The sequence below is a fragment of the Equus przewalskii genome, chromosome 20 (genome assembly GCF_037783145.1).
Source record: "Equus przewalskii isolate Varuska chromosome 20, EquPr2, whole genome shotgun sequence".
NCBI lineage: Eukaryota > Metazoa > Chordata > Mammalia > Perissodactyla > Equidae > Equus > Equus przewalskii.
The window spans coordinates 359,089-381,264 of record NC_091850.1 but is presented as its reverse complement, the minus strand read 5'-3'; the positions used below and the strand labels follow the sequence as shown (position 1 = coordinate 381,264).

At 37.0% G+C, this 22,176-nt stretch overlaps 1 pseudogene; it reads left to right on the top strand.

Annotated features, from left to right (window-relative positions):
- The first annotated feature begins 709 nt into the window (after positions 1–709).
- LOC139077984 (olfactory receptor 14C36-like) lies at positions 710–20,737 on the top strand (annotated as a pseudogene).
- The last annotated feature ends 1,439 nt before the right edge of the window (positions 20,738–22,176 follow it).

The window sequence follows — 22,176 nt, the reverse complement described above, 5'->3', positions numbered from 1 at the left end:
ATCCTTTCACACCACCATTGTGATGACATCTCCCTAGAGCATGTTTTTGATAAGCAATTTTTGCCTCACAATTCTGCGCCAGGGATACTGTGGATGCTGAGCTGATAAGAGAACAGGATCTTAATGAAAATAATGAAACCCCACGACCAGCTACAAAACAAACTATATGTTAATGTCTACATTATCAGGAAGTTCAGTCAAGGTAGTGATATAGAAAAGAACGATAGACATAAAAGTGAAAAAAACTGTGGTCTCAGAATTTCCTATACAACACAATTATATAAATAGCCTAAGTTGTGAAAATTAATTTATCCCATAAAACAAGTACAACTCATCACTGTAAGAAGCAAATGAGAATCTCCAAATTGTTTCTGATCCAAGATTGGGATCTTGAGAAATTAGGAAAACAACAAACAGAAAAATTGTTGGATATTGGAGGTAGAAGAAAGGTTGATAAAGTGAGTTATTTAAATTCAGTGAAGTGGTTAAAATTTAAAACATTAAAATTCCAGCATATGAATAGGTTTAATTTCTTTCGTGATCTGATTAAAGAATCACAATTTCTGGCTGTTAGGCATAGAGCCCTAGAATCACAGGCATTTCTTGAAAAATGGCCCTTTATTGCTTTACCCTGAAGAGCACATTCAAAGCTCCCTTTATGTCTTTGTTCCTCGGACTATAGACGAATGGCTTCAGCGTGGGGGTGACCATGGTCTACATCACTGAGGCTGTGGCACTTGACTGTGAGCTGTGGGTAGCAGCAGAGCTGAGGTGAACATCTAGGCTTGCACAATAAAATGAGGAGACAACTGAGAGGTGAGATGCACATGCAGAAAATGTTCTATACTTCCGCTGAGCTGATGAGATTCCACATATGGAAAAAATTATCTTAGAGTCAGAGCAAAGGACACCAGCCTGGGAAACACCACCCAACAGGACTGTTGCAAAATACATCACCATGTCATTAAGAATGATGTCAGAACAGGCAAGTTGGACCACCTGGTTAAGTTCACAAAATAAGTGGAGAATTTTCAAGTCTCTGCAGAAGGGCAGTTGTAACGCCATCAAGCTGTGTAACATGGAATGCAGGACACTGATATTCCATGTTACCAGAACCAGCAGTCCACAGAACTGAAGGTTCACAATGACCATATAGTGCAGGGGATGGCAAATGGCCAGAAACCAGTTGTAGGCTATCACAATCAGGAAGAAACTGTCCAACCCCACAAAGAGTATGAAAAAGTACGTCTGCATGATACAGATTTCTAAGTTATGACTTTTCTCTGTGTCTGTATACTCACCAGCACCTTTGGAGTAGTGGTGGAGGTGAACCAGGTTCTACATTGGACAGGTTGGAGAGGAAGAAGCACATGGGAGGGTGTAGAGATGAGAGTCATAGCTGATGGCCAGGATGATGAGCAGGTTCCTGAGTATGCTGATGAGGTACATGGGCAAGAACAGTCCTAAGAGTAAAGGTTGCAATTCTTTTTCCTCTGAAAATCTCAGAAGAATCTCTGAATTTTGTGGATCATTTCCTCGTTCCATGTAATTGATGTGACTACTAAAACAAGAGAAAGCAAACATGACACAATCAAGCATTACTAAAGTGGCAGATAAGCTATTATCTATATCTGACAGTGAAGAAATTAATGTTTATATTTCTGTATGAAATATGATAAGAACACTAAAAAGCTAGAGATAGAAGGAAACTACCTCAACATACTAAAAGCTGTTCATGAAAAACCCACAGTGAACGTTATGCAGTCATCCCTTGGTATTCATGGGAAATTGGTTGACCAATGTGGATACCAAAACCCACAGATGTTCAAGTCCCATACATAAAATAGCATTGTCTTTGCATATAATCTAATCACATCCTCCTATATACTTTAAATCATCTTTAGCTTACTTGTGTACATAATACAATGCAAATATTGTTATACTGTATTGTTTAGGGATTTATGAAGAGAAAAAAATCTGTACATGTTCAGGACAGATGCAACTATCAACTATCATAGACCTTCCAATCTGTGGTTGTTTGAATCCACAAATGCAGAACCTACAGACACTGAGGGCCAACTGTACTCAATGGGGAAACACTGAATATTTTTTTGTAAGTTCAGAAACTTGACAAGGATGTCCACTTTTGGAACTTTTATTCAAAATAATACTGGAAGTTCTGTCCAGAGAAGTTAAGGAAAGAAAAAGAAGAAGGCCAGCAGGTACATGCAAAGATGTTCACCATCACTAATTATCAAGGAGATGCAAATCAAAACTACAATAAGATATTACCTCATGCCCATCAGAATGGCAACAATAAACAAGACAAGAAATGATAAGCATTGGAAAAGATGTGGAGAAAAAGGAACTCTCATACACTGCTGGTGGGAATGTAAACTGGTGCAGTCACTATGGAAAACAGCATGGCAATTACTCAAAAAATTAAGAATAGAAACCACATGATTATCTATTAAAAGAACATGAAAACATGAATGCAAAAAGATGTTTGCACCTTATGTTCATTGCAGCATTATTCACAATAGCCATGATTTGAAAACAACCTAAGTGCCCCTCTGTGGATGAATGGATATAGAAGATGTGGTTTATATACACAAAGGAACACTACTTAATCATGAAAAAGATGAAATATTGCCATTTGTGAAAACGTGGATGGTCTTTGACTGTATTATGCTAAATGAAATAATTCAGATCAACAAAATCAAATGCATATGATTTCACTCATAAGTGGAAAATGAAAACAACAATAACAAACAAATACATAGATACAGAGATTAGATTGATGGTTACCAGTGGGACAGGGGAGAGAAGAGGTCAAAAGGGGTGACAGGGCACCTGTGTATGATGATGGATGGTAATTAGTCTTTGGGTGGTGGACATGGTATAGTTTACACAGAAATCAAAATATAATAATGTACACTTGATATTCATATAATGTTATAAACCAATGTTACTGCAATAAAAATATTGGTAAACCCACATTAAACAATATCTATCACTAACCAAAAAGAAAGAAAGAAAGAAAGAAAGAAAGAAAGAAAGAAAGAAAGAAAAAAGAAAGGCATGGAAATTGGAAAGGAAGAAATAAATTTATGTCTGTATGCAGATGATGTGATATATGTAGAAAATTCTAAACATTCCACAAAAATACTAATAGAACTAATAAATGAATTCAGCAAAGTGACAGGATAAAAAGTCAAAACACAAAAAATGTTGCATTACTATATACTAACAATGAACAATCTGAAAAGGAAATTATAGAAACAGTTTCATTTATAATGGTAGTCAAAAGAATAAAATACTAGGAATTAACTTAAGCAAGGATGTGAAAGACCTGAACAATGACAATTGTAATACATTGATGAAAGAAATTGAAGAAGGCATAAATAAATGGAAACACATATCATGTTCATGAATTGGAAGACAATATTGTTGAAACGTCAATACTGCCCAAAGCAATCTAAAGATTCAATCCAATGCCTGTTGAAATCCCAATGATGTTTTTTGCTGAAATGGAAAAATCTATCCTACAATTCACATGGAACCTAAACAAACCCCAAAGAGCCAAAATAACCTTGAAGATGAAGAACAACACTGGAGACTCACATTTCTTGATTTCAAAACTTACTGCAGGGCTACACTGATCAAAACAGTGTGATACTGGCATAAAGACAGTTTATAAGCCAATGGACTAGAATAGAGAGCCCAGAAATAACCCCCCACATATATGGTCAAGTGATTATTGACATGAGTGCCTAGATCATTCAATAGGGAGAGGACAGACTTTTCAACAAATGGTGCTGGGAAAACTGGATATCCACATACAGAAGAATAAAATTGGACACTTGCCTAACACAATATACAATACTAACTCCAAATGGAGTGAAAATCTAAATGTAAGACCTAAAATTATGAAAATCTTAGAAGAAACCATGGGGCAAAAACTTCAGGACATTTGATTTGTCAATGATTGCATGGATATGACACCAAGGGCAGAGGTAGCAAAAGAAAAAAAGGCATGTTAGACTTCATGAAAACTAAAAAGAAATTATGCAAAAAATGACACTATTAACATGATAAAAAGACAACACATGGCATGGGAAAAATGTTTGTAAATCATATATCTGATCAGGGATTAAAATCCAGAATATGTAGAGAACTCATAAAACTTAAAAAAAGAGAAAAAAACACAAAACAACGCAATCTAAAAATGGGAAATAACTTGAATAGACATTTTTCCTAAGTAGGTATACAAATAGCCAAAAAGCACTTGAAAAAGTGCTCAACATCACTAATCATTAGGAAAATGCAAATTGAAACTACAATGAGAAACCACCTCATACCTGTTAGGATGACTACTATCAAAAGAACAGAAAACAAGTGTTGGTGAGAATGCAGAGAAAATGGAATCCTTGTACACTCTTGGTAGGAATGAAAAATGGTACTATCATTGTGGAAAACAATATGCTGGTTCCTCAAAAAATTAAAAGTACAATTACTGTATGATCCACCAAATTCATTTCTGGATATATATCCAAAAGTATTGAAAGCAGGGCCTTGAACAGATATTTGTACATCCATGTTCATAACAGCATTATTCATGATAGCTAAAACATGGAAGCAACCCAAGTGTCCATTGACAGATGAATGGATAAGCAAAATGTGGTATCTACATACAATGGAATATTATTCAGGCTTAAAAAGGAAGGACATTCTGACCTGTGCTACAATGTGGATGAACTTTTAGGACATTATGCTAAGAGAAATTAGCCAGTCACAAAAGGACAAATACTGTATTATTCCTCTTATATGAGTTGCTTAGAGTAGTCAAAATCATGGAGTTAGAAAGTAAAATGGTGGGTGCCGTAAGTTGAGGAGAGGTGAAAATGGAGAGTTATTGTTTAATGGGTATAGAGTTTCAGTTTTACAAAATGAGAAAAGTTTTAAAGGTGGATGGTGGTGATGGGTACCAAACATTATGAAAGTATTTAATATCAGTGAACTGTACACTTGACGGTATATTTTATTTCATATGTATTTTACTGCAGTAAAACGAATTGAATAGATAGATAAATTTATCCAAAAGAGATAAGCAGTGACATTTTTATGGTGTTAACACCTTATAGATTGAACACATGAAGAGAAAAATGAGCAAAAGAAATAAACTAAAACCAACAATTCACAAAAGGAACCATGCAAAGTATAACAAAAGTTGAGGGTTTTTTTCCTGTTTTTTGTTTTTGTTGTTTTTGCTGAGGAACACTATCCCTGAGCTAACATCTGTTGCCAATCTCCCTCTTTTTTTTGCTTCAGGAAGATTAGCACTGAGCTAAAAACTGTGCCAATCCTCCTCCACTTTTTATATGTGGGTTGCTATCACAGCATGGCTGATAAATGGTGTAGGTCTGCACCTGGGATCTGAATCCATGAACTCGGGCTACCAAAGAAGAATGTGCCAAACTTAACCACTACACCATGAAGCTGGCCTCAGTTGAATGTTTATTATGTGAAACAGAATATTTTTTTCCTATGCCTATTCCTTATTTATTTTGACCATATTTATTTGGATTTCATGTGGTCCAACATGAGATGAGGCAAGCCCCTTTTGCACCTCTCTTGCATAACATCTTTTCTTTGTTATTTTTGGGCTTTTGTTTTTTATCTCTTTCTGATGAGCCCAATGATTCCTTGAAGATTCAAGGAAACATGTCATCACCAAAAGATAAGGATATTCTTCAGTAACATCTCCAAGGCACGAAATTTTGTGAAGCAGCTGATAAAGAATTCAAAATAGATGTTTTGAGAAAATTCAATGAGCTAAGAAAACACAGAAAGACAATTCAGTACATCAGGAAAACAATGTATGAACAAAATGAGAAGTTGAACAAAGAAATGGAAATCATTAAAAGGACCAATAGAAATTTTGGAGCTGAAGAATTTAGTGAATGAAATGAAAAATACTATAGAGAAGATCACAAACAGAATACCAAACAGAATATAGAAGTAGTAAGTTAGAGGATAAGACTTTGAAATAACACACTCAGAGGAGAACAAAGAAAACAGCTATTTATAGAACACTTCCTCCAACAGCATCAGAATACACAGTCGTCTCAAGGACACACAGTAAACTCTCCAGGAGAGACCCTATGAGACACCACAAAAAGATTCTTAGCAAATTTAAGAAAACAAAATCATACCAGGTATCTTTTCTGACAACTATGGCATGAAACTAGAAATCAATAATAGGAGGAAAGCTGGAAAATCTACAAATAGGTGGAGATTAAATATGTTCCAGGACAACCAATGAGGCAAAGAAGAAATTAAAAAGGAAATCAAGATATAAGTTGAAATGAACAAAAAATGGAAGTAACATACATACCAAACCTATAGGGTACTGCAAGAGCAACTCTAAGAGGGCAGTTTATAGTGATATACGCCTACGTTAAGAAAGAACTGAAGGGGAGTGATGTCAGCATTATGGCAGAGTGAGTTGTTCCCTTTGTCTCATCCCTCTAACTTAAGACTAAATGCACATCTATTACGCAAGACAGGATTCCCTACACAGCACAACAGGATGCCTGAGAGATCCACGCAGCTATACATCTGAGGGTGGGTGGACTGGGCACCCAGGAAGTAGGAGAAATAAGAGAGTGGACACCTTCCCTTCCCCAGTGGCAGCAATCCATTTGATGGCTCCTCACACAGCAGCTGGCATGATTGTGAGTGGAGGAAGGGGCAGCCCAGCCCACATGTGAACATTTTCAGAGTGGTGGACTGGCCTCTGGGTGAATCCACCTATCTCAGTGTCTCTGCCTGTGTGAATGCTCCCTGCCAAGAGGCTGTGGGTCAGCTCTTGTGAAGGTATCTTGCCAGTCGAGCACAGCATCCCAGCTGGACCTGCCCATTGAGTGCAGCAGCCCAGCCAGACCCACCTACCCAGAATAGTGTCCAGTCTATGTGAAGGTGCCCCACCCAAGTGAGCACAGCCTGCCCACAGAGTGCAGCAACCCCACCTACATGAATGCAACCTGCCCATCCAGCACACCAAGCACAGCAGCCTGGCTGGACCCACACATCAAATGCTGTGACATCGCCTATGTGATGGCATCCCACCCCTGTAACTGCCACCCACTTCCAAGCACAGCAGCCTGGCTGTGACCCACTTGCACAGCACAGTGGCCCCACCCATGTGAGCAAGATCCACCAAGTGCTGCAGCCAGCATGCCCAAATAGAGTGACCCAAATGGCCCAACTGTGAGTAGGCTGGGGAGGAACAGAGCCTTTGCCCCCCCCAAGGAGTGACAGGTGGAATTTATGACCAGATACCACCACAAATGTACCAGCAGTGGATAAGTTCATCAAACACTGTGAAGAACTACAGTAACACCACAGAACAGAAGGAAAATGACAGCTCTCCAGAAACCAAACCTGAAGTAACAGAAGATTACAGTTTAAATGGCAGAAAATTAAAAACAGGTGTCATAAAGAAACTCAATGGGTTACAAGAAACTCAGAAAGACAGGTCAATGTGCTCAGGAATAAAATTAATGAACAGAAGGAATACTTCACGAAAGAGATTGAAGTCCCTACAAAAAACAACAGAGAAATTTCAGATATGAAGAACAACAACAACAAACATAATAATGTAGAAAGCATAAAAAATAAAGCAGATCTTATGGAGGAGAGAATTAGTGACCTAGAAGATAAAAATCTAGAAATGCTTCAGGTGGAGAGAGAGAGAAACTTAAGATATTTTTAAAAAATGAAGAAATTCTTTGAGAAATATCCAACTCAGTTAGGAAAAGTAACAAAGATTATAGGTATCCCACACAGAAAAGAGAGGGAGAAAGGAGCAGAGAGCTTGTTCAAAGAAATAACAGTTCAGAACTTCCCAAACCTGGGAAAGAAACTGGTTATACAAGTACATGAAGCCAACATAACTCCTAATTATATCAATGCAAAAAGACCTCCAAGGCATACAATATTAAAAGTGGCAAAAGTCAATGACACAGAAAAAATATTAAGAGCAGCAAGGCAGAAGAAAATAACCTACAAAGGAACCCCTCTTAGGCTTTCAGTGGATTTCTCTGTGGGAATCTTACAGGCTAAGAGATAATGGAATGATATATTCAAAATAATGAAAGACAAAAACTGTCATCCAAGAGTTCTCTTTCCAAAAAAATTACCCTCTAGATATGATGGAGAAGTATAAGCTTTCCTAAATAAAAACAAAGGTGAAGGTGTTCATCACCACTAGAGGTGCTTCACAAGAAACGGTGACGGGAGCTGTCCTACCTAAAACAAAAAGGCAGAGGTTTACAAAGCTTGGAGCAAGGAGATAAATAGACACAAAAAATCAGAAAGTTGCAGTTCTCTATCAGAATAGGTTAACAAACAATTATAAAATAATAGATAAAGGGAAGAAAGCATCAAAAATAACCATAAACACTTATATGTAGTCACAAACTCACAAATATAAAAATATAACCATAAACACTTTTATTTAGTCACAACACCAGAGAATAATTTGTGACAGCAAGACATATATGGGGAAGAAAGGGATGGGACCTGCATAGGCTAATGCAGATAAGAGGATGTCAGAAAATGAGCTATCTCATCTATGAGATTTTTTATACAAAACTCATGGTAACCACAAGAGAAAAGATCAGAGCAGAGTGACCAATAATGACTAAAGAGAAAACTGAGAAAACCGTTACACTATAATGGTAGTCAGAAATACAAGGGAAAAGAAAAATGAAAATAGATAAAATGGCAGTATTAAGCCCTAATATATCAATAAACCCTCTAAATGTAAGTTGATTGAATTCACCAATCAAAAGACACAGAGTGGCAGGATAGGTTAAAATACAAGACCTAAGAATATTCTTCTAAGGAAACACAACTCAGCTCTAAAGACAAACGCAGGCTCAGAGTGAGGGGACGGAAGATGATACTCCAAGCAAATGGCAAGCAAAAGAAAGCAGGTGTAGCCATACGTATATCAGACAAAGTAGACCTCAAGATAAAAATGATGAGAGACAAAGATGGGCATTATATAACGATGAAAGGAACATTCCATCAAGAGAACACAGCACTTTTTTTTTAAGATTGCCACCTGAGCTAGTAACTGTCGCCAAACGTCTTTTTTTTCTGCTTTTTTCTCCCCAAATCCCCCCACTACACCATTGTACATTTTAGTTGTGGGTCCGTCCAGTTGCGGCATGTGGGATGACACCTCAACGTGGTCTAATGAGCAGTGCCATGTCCGTGCCCAGTATCCAAACCCTGGGCCACCGAGGCAGAGCGTGCAGGCTCAACAACTCGGCCACAGGACCAGTTCCAGGACACAGCACTTTTTAATATATATGCACCTAACACAGGAGCACCAAAGTATATAAAGCAACTCTTAACAGACCTAAATGGAGAAATTGACAGCAACACAACAATAGTAGGAGACTTTAAAACCCCATTGACATCAATGGATAGGTCGTCCAGACAGAAAGTCAACAAGGAAACTGTGGCCTTAAATGAAGGACTAGACAAGATGGGCTTAATAGAGATATATAGAACATTCCATCCCAAAACACCAGAATACACATTTTTCTCAATGCACATGGAACATGTTCAAAGATAGACCATATGTTGGGAAACAAGGCAAGCCTCAATAGATTTAAAAAGATTGAAATCATATCAAGCATCTTTTCCAATCACAATGGTATGAAACCAGAAATTAACTATAAAAAAGCTGGAAAAGTCACAAATATGTGTAGACTAAACAACATGCTACTGAACAACCATTGGATGAATGAAGAAAACAAAGGAGAGATAAAAAATACCTGGAGACAATTGAAAATGAAAACACAACATACCAAGTCTTATGGGATGCAGCAAGCAGTTCTAAGAGGGACATTCATAGCAATACAGGCCCCCCTTAGCAAAAAAGAAAAATCTCAAGTAAGTTATCTTAAACTATATGTAAAAGAAAGAGAAAAACAAGGACAAGTAAAGCCCAAAGTCAGCTGGATGCGGGAAATAATAAAAATTAGAACAAAAACGAATGAAATACAGATTATACAGACTAAAAAAACAGTTGAGAAGATCAATGAAACTAAGAGCTGGTTCTTTGAGAAGATAACAAAAATTGACAAGCCCTTAGTGAGACTCACTAAGAAAAAAAGAGAGAAACCTCAAATAAACAAAATTAGAAAGGAAAGAGTAGAAATTACAACTGATAGCACAGAAATACAATGAATAATAAGAGAATACTATCAAAAACAATATGCCCCAAATTGAATAACCTAGAAGAAATGACTTACTATCTTCTTACTATCATACATCCTCTCAAAACTGAATCAATAAGAAATAGAGAATCTGAATAGACCAATCAGAAATAAAGAGATTGAAATGGTAGTCAAAAACCTCCCAAAAATCAAAAGTCTGGGCGCCTGCCTGGTGGCATAGTAATGTAAGTAAGTTTGTGCACTCCACTTCAGCAGCCTGGGGTTCGTGGGTTCAGCTCTGGGGTGCAGACCTACATGCTACTCATCAAACCTTGCTGTGGCAGCATCCCACATACAAAACAGAGGAAGACTGACACAGATGTTAGCTCAGGGAAAATCTTCCTGAAGCAAAAAGCGGAAGATTGGCAACAGACCTTAGCTCAGGGCCAATCTTTCTCAATCAAAACTGCCACAGCAACAAAAGTCCAGGACCAGATGGCTTCTCTGGAGAATTCTACCAAACACTCGAAGAAGGCGTAATACCTATCCTTCTCAAACTATTCTGAAAAACTGAAGAAGATAGGAGGCTTCCTAACTCATTCTACCTGGTCAACAACACCCTGATACCAAAACCAGACAGGGACAACACAAAAAAGGAAAACTAAAGGCCAATATCACTGGTGAACATAGATGTATTTAAACTTAAGCCAATTTCACAATGTTTTGATAAACACAGACTTATTACACATTTTAATAAAGAGAAGAATGAATTATTGCTCTGTACCCCTCTTTTATTTTATTTTTTTAATTCAGAAAGACTTTATTTTGTTTTATGATCTTTCTGAGCAAGATTATCTGTCCAAAAAATCTGGGAAACTACATACACCATTTCCTGTTTTTTCTTTTTTAAAAAAATTTATTTGTTTCTTTTCGTAGGTACATCATAATATATTTCAAATTCTGTGTAGATTACATCATGTTCACTGACCAAAAACTAATTATAGTCCATCCTCTCACATGTGAGCTTAATCATCCCTTTTGCCCTCCCTCCTCCCCCCTTCCCCTCTGGTAACCGCCAATCAAATCTCCAATGCTATGTGTTTGTTTGTCATTGTTTTTATCTTCTACTTATGAGTGAGCTCATACAGTATTTGACTGTCTCCCTCTGATGTATTTCACTCTGCATAATACCCTCAAGGTCCATCCATGTTGTCACAAATGCCCAGATTTCATCGTTTCTTATGGCTGAGTAATGATCCGTCGTGTATAAATACCACATCTTTATCCATTCGTCCCTTAATGGGCACCTAGGTTGCTTCCAAGTCTTGGCCGTTGTGTTTCATGGTGCAATGAACATAGGGGTACAAGTATCTTTATGCCTTTGGGTTTTCAAGTTCTTTGGATAAATACCCAGCAGTGGGATAGCTGGATCATATGGTAGATCTATACTTAATTTTCTGAGGAAGCTCCATACTGCTTTCCATAGTAGCTGCACCTGTTTGCACTCCAACCAGCAGTGAATAAGGGTTCCCTTCTCTCCACACCCTCTCTAACGTTTGTTGTTTCCTGACTTGTTAATTATAGCCATTCTGACTGTAGTGAGGTGATACCTCATTGCGGTTTTGATTTGCATTTCCCTGATAGCTGATGATGTTGAGCATCTTTTCATATCCCTGTTGGCCATCCGTATATCTTCTTTGGAGAAACCTCTGTTCAGATCTTTTGCCCATTTTGTAATTGGGTTGTTGGTTTTTTTTTGTTGTTGAGCTGTATGAGTTCTTTGTATATTTTGGATCTTAACTCCTTATCTGATATAAGGTTTGCAAATATCTTCTCCCAATTGTTAGGTTGTCTTCTCATTTTCTTGATGGTTTCCTTTGCTGTGCAGAAGGTTTTTAGTTTGATGTAGTTCAATTTGTTCATTTTTTCTTTTGTTTCCCTTGCCACGTCAGACATGATACTTGACGATATGCTGCTAAAACCAATGTCAAAGAGCATACTGCCTATGTTTTATTCTAGAAGTTTCATGGTTTTGGGCCTTATATTCAAGTCTTTAATCCATTTTGAGTTGATTTTTGTGCTTTTTAATGGAATGGTCTACTTTCATTCATAAATGTGTGGGTTTATTTCTGGGCTCTTGATTCTATTCCATTGATCTGTGTGTCTGTTTTTGTACCAGTATCATGCTGTTTTGGTTACTATGACTTTATAGTACATTTTGAAATCAGGGAGTGTGATACCTCCAGCTTTGTTCCTTTTTCTCAGGAATCCTTTGTCTATTTGGGTCTTTTGTTGTTCCATATAAATTTTAGGATTCTTTGTTCTATTTCCGTGAAAAATGTTGTTGGAACTTTGATAGGGATTGCTTTGAATATATAGATTGCTTTAGGAAGTATGGACATTTTAACAAATTTAATTCTTCCAATCCAAGAGTATGGAATATCTTTCCATTTCTTTGTGTCTTCGATTTCTTTCAACAATGTTTTATAGTTTTCGGTGTACAGATCTTTCACCTCTTTGGTTAAGTTTATTCCTAGGTATTTTATTCTTTTTATTGCAATTGTAAATGGGACTGTATTCTTAATTTCTCTTTCTGTTAATTCATTGTTAGTGTATAGAAACACAACCGATTTTTGTATGTTGATTTTGTATCGATTGTATTCATTTGCTGTTTCTAAAAGTTTTTTTAGTGGGTTCTTTAGGATTTTCTATACATAAAATCATGTCCTCTGCAAAGAGTGACAGTTTTAATTCTTCTTTTCCAATATGGATCCCTTTTATTTCTTTTTCTTGCCTGATTGCTCTGGCGAGGACATCCAATACTATGTTAAATAAGAGTGGTGACAGTGGCCATCCTTGTCTGGTTCCTGTTCCTATAGGGATAGCTTTCACTTTTTCTGCATTGAGAATGATATTTGTTGTGGGTTTGTCATATATGGCCTTTATTATGTTGAGATATTTTCCTTCTATACTCATTTTATTTGGAGTTTTTTTTAAAGATTTTATTTTTTTCTCCCCAAGGCCCCCCAGTACATAGTTGTGTATTTTTAGTTGTGGGTCCCTCTAGTTGTGGCACGTGGGATGCTGCCTCAGCATGGCCTGATGAGTAGTGCCATGTCCATGCCCAGGAGTCAAATGGGCAAAACCCCAGGCCACCGAAGCAGAGAGCACGAGCTTAACAATTTGGCCACAGGGCAAGCCTCTAGAGATTTTTCTTTTTTAATCATAAATGGATGCTGTATCTTCTCAAATGCTTTCTCTGCATGTATTGAGATGATCATGTAATTTTTATTCTTTATTTTGTTAATGTGGTGTATCACTTTGATAGATTTGCAGATGTTGAACTATCTCTGCATCCCTGGAATGAAACCTACTTGATCATGATGTATGATCTTTTTAATGTATTGTTGTATTCGATTTGCTAGTATTTTGTTGAGGATTTTTGCATTGATGTTCATCAGTGATATTGGCCTATAATTTTCTTTTTTGTGTTGTCCTTGTCTGGTTTCAGTATCAGGATAATGTTGGCTTTGTAGAATGAGTTAGGAAGCCTCTCCTTCTCTTGAATTTTTTGGAAGAGTTTGAGAAGGATAGCTAATAAGTCTTCTTTGAATGTTTGGTAGAATTCACCAGGGAAGCCATCTGGTCCTTGGCTTTTGTTTTTGGGGAGGATTTTGATCGCTGTTTCAATCTCCTTACTGGTGATTGGTCTATTCAAATTCTCTACTTCTTCTTGGTCCAGTTTTGGAAGGTTGTAGGTGTCTAAGAATTTACCAATTTCTTCTAGATTATCCAATTTGTTGGTATATAGCTTTTCATAATATTGTCTTATCTTTTGTATTTCTGAGGTGTCCGTTGTGATTTCTCCTCTTTCATTTCTGATTTTATTTATTTGAGCCTTCTCTCCTTTTTTCTTGGTGAGTATAGCTAAGGTTTTGTCAATTTTGTTTATCTTTTCAAAGAACAAGCTCTTGGTTTCATTAATTTTTTCTATTCATTTTTTAGTCTCTATTTCATTTATTTCTGCTCTGATTTTTATTATTTCTTTCCTTCTGTCAATTTTGGGCTTTGTTTGTTCTTCTTTTTTCCAGTACCTTTAGATGTTCTTTTAGATTGTTTATTTGGGATTTTTATTGTTTGTTGAGGTAGGCCTGAATTGCTATAAGCTTCCCTCTTAGAACTGCTTTGCTGTATTCTAAGATTTTGGCATGTCATATTTTCATTTTCATTTGTCTCCAGGAGTTTTTTGATTTCTCCTTTGATTTCTTCATTGACTCAATGGTTGTTCAGTAGCATTTTGTTTAATCTCCACATTTTTGTGGCTTTTCTGGTTTTCTTCCTGTAGTTGATTCCTAGTTTCATACCTTTGTGGTCAGAAAAGATGCATGGTATTTCAATTTTCTTAAATTTATTGAGACTTGTTTTGTGGCCTAATATGTGATCAATCCTGGACAGTGTTCCATGTGCATTTGAAAAGAATGTGTATTCTGTGGCTTTTGGATGGGATGTTGCATATATATCTACTAAGCCCATCTGGTCTAATGTGTCATTTAAGTCCAGTGTTTCCTTGTTGATATTCTGTTTGGATGATCTATCCATTGGTGTAAGTGGAATGTTAAAGTCCCCTACTATTATTGTGTTACTGTCTATTTCTCCTTTTATGTCTGTTAATACTTGCTTTATATATTTAGGTGCTCCTTTGTTGGGTGCATAGATATTTACAAGTGTTACATTTTCTTGTTGGATTGTTCCCTTTATCATTATGTAGTGCCCGTCTTTGTCTCTTGTTACAGTTTTTGTTTTAAAGTCTATTTTGTCTGATATAAGTATTGCTACCCCTGCTTTCTTTTCTTTGCCACTTGCATGAGATATCTTTTTCTATCCTTTCACTTTCAGTTTGTGAGTGTCTTTAGGTCTGAAGTGTGTCTCTTGTATTCAGCTTATACATGGGTCTTGTTTTTTTATCCAATTGGCCACCCTATTGCATTTAACTGGAGCATTTAGTCCATTGACGTTTAAAGTAGCTATTGATAAATATGTATTTATTGCCATTTTGTCACTTTTTTCTGAGTGTTTTAGTAGTTCTTGTCTGGTCCTTTCTTTTTCTCTTGCTCTCTTCCCTTGTGATTTGATGGTTATCTTTAGTAATATGTTTGATTTCTTTTGTCTTACTTTTTTGCTTACTTATTATAGGTTTCTGATTTGTGATTATCATGAGATCTTATTTAATATTCTACGTATATAACAGTCTATATTGAGTTGATAGACTCTTTAGCTTGACCTCTTTCTAAAAGCTCTGCTTTTTCACTCCCCCCCTCCAAGATTTTATGTTTTGGAAATAATATATAGTCTCTTGTTTAATGTGTGTTTATCCATTACCCTCTTATCATTGAAATAGGTGATTTTAGTGCATTTGTCTTTTAACCTTCATATTATCTTCACAGGTAGTTGATCTGCTACCTTTTACTATATTTTCACCTTTATAAGTGATTTTATTTCCTGTGTTATTTTTTTTGTTCTTTGAGAATTTTTTTTTATCTCTACTTGTGATCATTCTTTCCCACTTAAATAAGTCCCTTCAGTATTTCTTGTAGAATTGGTTTCTTGGTGATAAACTCCTTTAATTTTTTTCTTGTCTAGGAAGCTCTTTATCTCTCCTTCCATTCTGAATGAGAACCTTGATGGATAGAGTATTCTTGGCTGTAGGTTTTTTTCCTTTTAGCACTTTAAATATGTCATGCCATTCTCTTCTTTCCTATAGGGTCTCAGCTGAGAAATCCTCTGATAGCCTTATGGGCTTCCCTTTGTATGTCACTTGTGGCCTTTCTCTTGCTGCTTTTAGGATTCTCTCTTTATCTTCTATTTTGGACATTTTCATTATAATAGGTCTTGGTGTGGGCCTCTCTGGGCTTATCTTCTTTGGAGCTCTGTGTGTTTCCTGTGCTTGGATGTCTGTTTCCTTCCTAAGGTAAGGAAAATGTCATCTATTATTTCTACAAATAAATTTTCTGCCCCTTTGTCTCTCTCTTCTCCTTCTGGGACATCTATAATGAGGATGTTAATGTGCTTGATATTGTCCCAGAGTTCCCTTAGACTGTTCTCATTCTGTCTAATTCTCTTCTCTTTTTCCTGTTCAGCTTGGGTGATTTCCTCTAGTCTTTTGTCTAGCTCGCTGATCTGTTCTTCTGCATCCTCTACTCTCTTATTGAGTCCTTCTAGTGACTTTTTCATTTCTAGTATTGTATTCTTCATTTCTGATTGGTTCTTTTTTATATTTTACAATTCTTTGCTGATGAGCTCACTGTGTTCGTCCAGTCTTCTCCCAATATCTGTAAGCATCCTTATGATATTTTGTTTGAACTCTTTGTTGAATAGATTGCTTATTTCTGTTTCATTTAGTCTGTTTTCTGGGGTTTTGTCCTGTTCCCTTGTTTGGAAAGTATTCCTTTGTCACCTCATTATGCCTCTTTCTCTGTGCTTATTTCTATGTATTAGGTGAGTTGGCTATGCCTCCTGATCTTGGAGAAGGCGCCTTATGTATGAGATGCCTTATGAGGCTCAGCAGTGTGCTTCCCTCTTGTCACCAGTCTAAATGATCCAGGACTGACCCCTTTGTGGGCTACTTGTGTCCTTCTGTTGTGGCAGGGTTACTCTTACTGCAGGTACCCAGGGAATCTAGTCTTTCCTTTCCTGGCCAGCTGTTTGTAAATCTGATTTGGGAAGCCTCAGCACCGTTGGCTACAAAGTCTATCAGCACACTCCTAATTTTGGGTTGGTACCCAGTGTAGCTGGTTGCTAGGCTCAGGGGCTTACAGATGCTATAGGCCTCAAGCCTACAAGGCTGTTGTCAGTTCTCATAGGAGTATAGCTGTGTGGGGCTGGCCTTAGGTACAGGAGCACTCAATTGTTTCAGCCTTTGGAAGGTGGAGCTGATTCTTTTTATGGCTATTTGTGAAGCACTGGTCTTCTATCTGCTGATAAGCCTCACCCACAACAGGATCCCACCCAAGGTCAACACAGTCCTGGTCCATGCACATTTCCCAACCCCCTGGACTGTACCCCAATGCCCCACTGCAGAGGCCTCCACCTCTCCACCAATGCCCCCCCAGAGTTCACCTCCTCCTCACACAGGCCCTGTCCCACAGAGGTGGACATACTTGCCTGCCTGTAAAGGATAAAGACACCCAGTCTATGCAGGCTGACAAGTAGCCTGAGGGCTTGCTGCTAGGTGGGGCCAATCCCTAGGGAGGGCTGCCTGTCCTGGCTGAACTGGATTAAATCTCTGCTCTAGTGTGTGTGGCAGAACCCTGGGCTAACAGGCCAAGGGAAGAAACTCAATGGCCCCCACCCCAACTGGGGTCTGTGTTAGCCCACCACAACCAGGTCAGAACAATTGCCCCCACCAATGTCTCAATTCTCTGGAAAGTTACCTCCTCTCACCAAGATGCCCCCAGTGTCCCCCAGGTAAGTCTTATTTCACCAAAGGACTGTCAGCACTCTCTCTGGTGATTTTAGGTTGCTGCAGTGACTGAGTTTGTCCATGGGCCCTTTAAGACCCGGGTCTTTTTGGCTTTCAGCCAATAGCTTTTCTGGGGGGTATCCCTGCTGCAGCTAATAACCAGTGAAGCCAGAAAGTAAGACCCTCATCTCAGTTGGGCTGAATCTGAAGGATGCTTATAGCAGTATCGCCCCTGCTCCAGACCTCACTCCTCCAGGGAATGCTGTGTACCTTAGGGTGTCTCCTGCCTGGCCAGCTGAGAAGCTCTGCTGCTCCCAAAGATGGTTATTTTCCTCTCCAGCAGGAATTTCTGCCTCTTCTGCCTTAGTCAGGACTGTCCCTTATTGTGGAGGTTCTTTTTATCCAGTTTTCAGTTTTCTCTCCAGGGTAATTTTTCAAAAAATAGTTGTAACCTGGTTGTATTCATGGGAGGAGATGAGTTCAGAGTCTGCTTATGCTGCCATCTTGACGAGATCTCTACTCCAGTATATCTTATCATTTTTCATTTATTCATCACATACAATTTAATCATTGAGCAACTTATAAACAACAACCACAACAAAAGAAATGGAGCAAAGCATCTGCTGGCTTTTCAATGTGAAGCAGCTTGTGAAACATGTCATATAGCTGATGTGATAAAAAAAGTTCATGACTTTAGCTCAGGTTGTCTACGAAGACATCATATGTATCATGTTTCATAAGTTCATTGTAGAGGATACTAACAAAATGATGTCTGAAGGAATTGGTCAATGAATGGGTCTAGATTGTACAATTTTGAGCAGAATTTAGGAGAATTTTAATTTCAAATAAACTGTGAAGTATAGTAATTTTAGCTCTGGACATTTTAGCTATTTGTAGTTCCAATTGTCAGAGTTTTATTATAACTATTATTATTATTAGTGTTATTTTGAGGAAACTCAAAGAAAGAGTTGTAAAAGAGTGATAGAGGAAATCAGGGAAAATACAATTAACACAGTTAAGTCAAGAGAAAAGCTGGTTAACACTGCCACTGGTGAATAAACCAAACAAACTGAGGACTGATGGCATAAACAATAAAGATGTGATGACACCAACAAAGTTGTTAAGTGATTCAGAAACAAAGGATGAAAATTTACAAAATTAGTTGTAAAAACTGGATTAAATAAGAAAAAGAAAAATTATTAATTTAGCGGAAAAAAAGTTAAATTAGTATTAAGAGATATTGTACCATAATTTTGCTGTTTCATTTTGATTTTCAGCTAGCAGAATCAAAAAAGTTTTGAAAGGTGAAAACAGGAGAAGATAATAAGGGAATATCAGGGGTAGCTTCAAGAGTCTCTAAGGAAACATGAATACTTGGCTTATTCATTCTCTCTTTAAAAAGAGAGGTGAATGACTAGAAAAATAACGAAATATAAAATTTTAATAGAAAAATTTCACTGAGGAGTAGATTCAGTGTGGGGAAATGTATCAGGCAATGACGTTGTGATCAATTTGAGATATTAAAGTAGGTATAGTTCCAAATGATATTAATATTTTATGTCAGGGACAGAAGATAATTTTGACACTTATGCATAAAAGTTTAGCTCTAAAAACAAAGTCACTTTTCCATTTCCAGATTTTTTAATATCATCTGAAATTTAAACAAAAATGTAAGGCTAGAAAATGACCAAAAGATTTCATTCTAATTACCCACTGTTCAACAACATGACCACCAAAATTCCTTTCAAACACAACTATATTCATGTAATCTGTCTATAGTTACGTCTACCAACGTGACTATGATAACATTGCCTTGGAATTGGAAATGTATAGAACTATATGTTGAACATTTATATGTTGTTTATGAACAATTAGGTTGTGATTGTCACTCCATTACTACAGAAGGAATAAGAAGAAGATCATGTAGGCTAATGGAGGACCACTGAATTTTCCTTCAAAAATATTAGAGACATCAATAGAGTTTAGAATTAGATAGAGGTCAAGACAAAAAATAGTTAAGAAACATTTCCCTAATGTGATTCTTCACATGCTCGTGACTTCTCTCCTTACTTCCCAGGTACAACTTGTGCCTTCCACAGATCCGAGTTCCATCATGATGATGGAATTTCTCCTCATGGAGTTTTCCGATGTATGGGAACTACAGGTGGTGCATGCTTCTCTCTGATGTATTTGTTAACTCTAATGGGTAACATTCTCATTATTACCTTCACCACTTTTGACAGAAGTCTTCACACACCCATGTACTTCTTCCTTAGGAATCTGTCCATCTTGGCTGCATGCTACATTTCTGTAATTTCTCTTAATTCACTCATCAATTCCCTGCTTGACAGCAGGACAATTTCAAAGGTGAGATGTGTAGCTCAGTTCTTTCTAGTTGTTTTCTTTGTATATGTGGAGCTTCTGTCCTCACCATCATGGCCCATGACCACCATGTGGCTATCTGTCAGTCCCTCCACTACCCTGTGACCATGCACCCTCAATTCTGCATCCAGATGACAGTGGCTTCCATACTCAGTGCCTCTGCCTATGCAGAGGTGCATGCTGTCAACACATTCTGGCTGCTCTTCCATCAGTCCAATGTTATTTGTTAGTTTTTCTGTGGCATCTGCTTTCTACAAAAGCTTTTCTGCTCTGACACCTTTAGCCATGAGATGGTGATTGCTGTCTCTGGTCTTGGAATTCATGGTGGCTGTCTTTATATTTATCATCAGGTCTTACATTCACATATTTTCTATTGTGCTCAAGTGTCCAAGTAAAGCACACAGAACAAAGGCCATTTCTACTTGTGTCCCTCACATCCTCCTGGTGTCTATCTCCCTCAGCTCAGGCTTTTACATATACCTATGCCACCTGCAACCTCTGCCACATTGAGGACATAGTCCTTTCTCTTTTTTACTCCATAATCCCCCCATTCTTAAACCGTATTATCTACAGCCTTAGAATTAAACAAATAAAATGTATCATCAAGAAAATCATGAAAAAGACTGTCTTATTCATGATATGTATAGGAAATTACTGAGGCTCACCCTAAATTAGCCAGCCATGGTCGTCTAATGGTCAAGATTTGGTACAGTCAGCACTGTGGCCTGGGTTCATTTCCCAGTCAGGGAGCCACACCACCCACCTGTCAGTTGCCATAGTGTTGTTGATGCATGTTGCTGTGATGCTGAAAGCTATGCAACTGACATTTCCAATACCAGCAGGGTCACCCATGCTGGATGGATTTCAGTGGAGCTTCTTGATTAAGACAGACTAGGAAGAAGGACCTGACCCCCCACTGGCAATAAAATTGGCCATGGAAACCCTATAAATAGCAGAAGAACATTGTCTGATATAGCACCAGAAGGTGAGAGGATGGTGCAAAAAGACCAAGAAGGGTTTTCTCTGCTGTATGTAGGGTCAATAGGAGTCAGAATCTACTGTATGGAACTAATAATGACACTCTAAATTATTGAGTGAAATCCAAGTCTTCAGTGATAAGTGCTTGAGATTATATAGATATAACTGATATAAATTTAATGAATAATTAAAATATATCATATATTGAAATATTTTCTTTCTGAAGATTTTGGATTATCTGACTATACCACTGGGTAAAAGATCTGATATTATGCATAAGAGATCCTCATTCATGCTTTGACAAGGTAAGAGCTCTCACTAAAAATTTCAGTTTTAAAAAGCCAAAAAGGTTACCTTTAGAAATATTTTATGTTAAATTTCTGTTCTATATTTATCTACTGTTCAAATATTTAAAAACTTAGAATTAAAAGTGTCAATTAATCTTGAAAAGCCAAATTTGATATTATAGAAAGAATAAAAATATTGTTCCTTATTCATTAAAAAATAAATATGAAAATTATCTGTTCTTTAGAATATCATAAAATATGAATGAAAGGTATGCTGTGAAAGGAAAAGTGCATTTCTTGGTTTGATTCCTATTTTCTTATTTGTTGTAAAAGAATGTGTTCTTTCATTATCACACTGAGTATTTTCTAATTTTTTTTCTGTTACTGTTCTAGTTTAAGTTCATTATGGTTGAAAATCATGGTTTCATGGGTGTGCACACATGTCCAACCTCATCAACTTGTATACACTAAGTATGTGCAATTTTGTATATATCAGCTATATCTCATTAAGAAAAAAAGAAATATGTAAGTTTGTTAAGATTACTTAGTTTAGATATATAGTCACATTTTTTTTCCTACCATTATCTATTGCAATACAACACTTCATCTTTTAACCTCTCTTACTTTTGGTTCTTTTTGGTGTCAATTATGTTTATTGAATATATATCTTTTATCACAGAAGTGACAATGACTCAAAAATATGTATGAAAATTAGTGAAATTGAATTATACCTAATAAAATCTGAAAATAAATTATCAAAAATCTACTAAGAAAGGGAAAAAAGTAGAAGTAGTTTCTATAAGTAAGAAAACATTAATATTCCATGAAGATT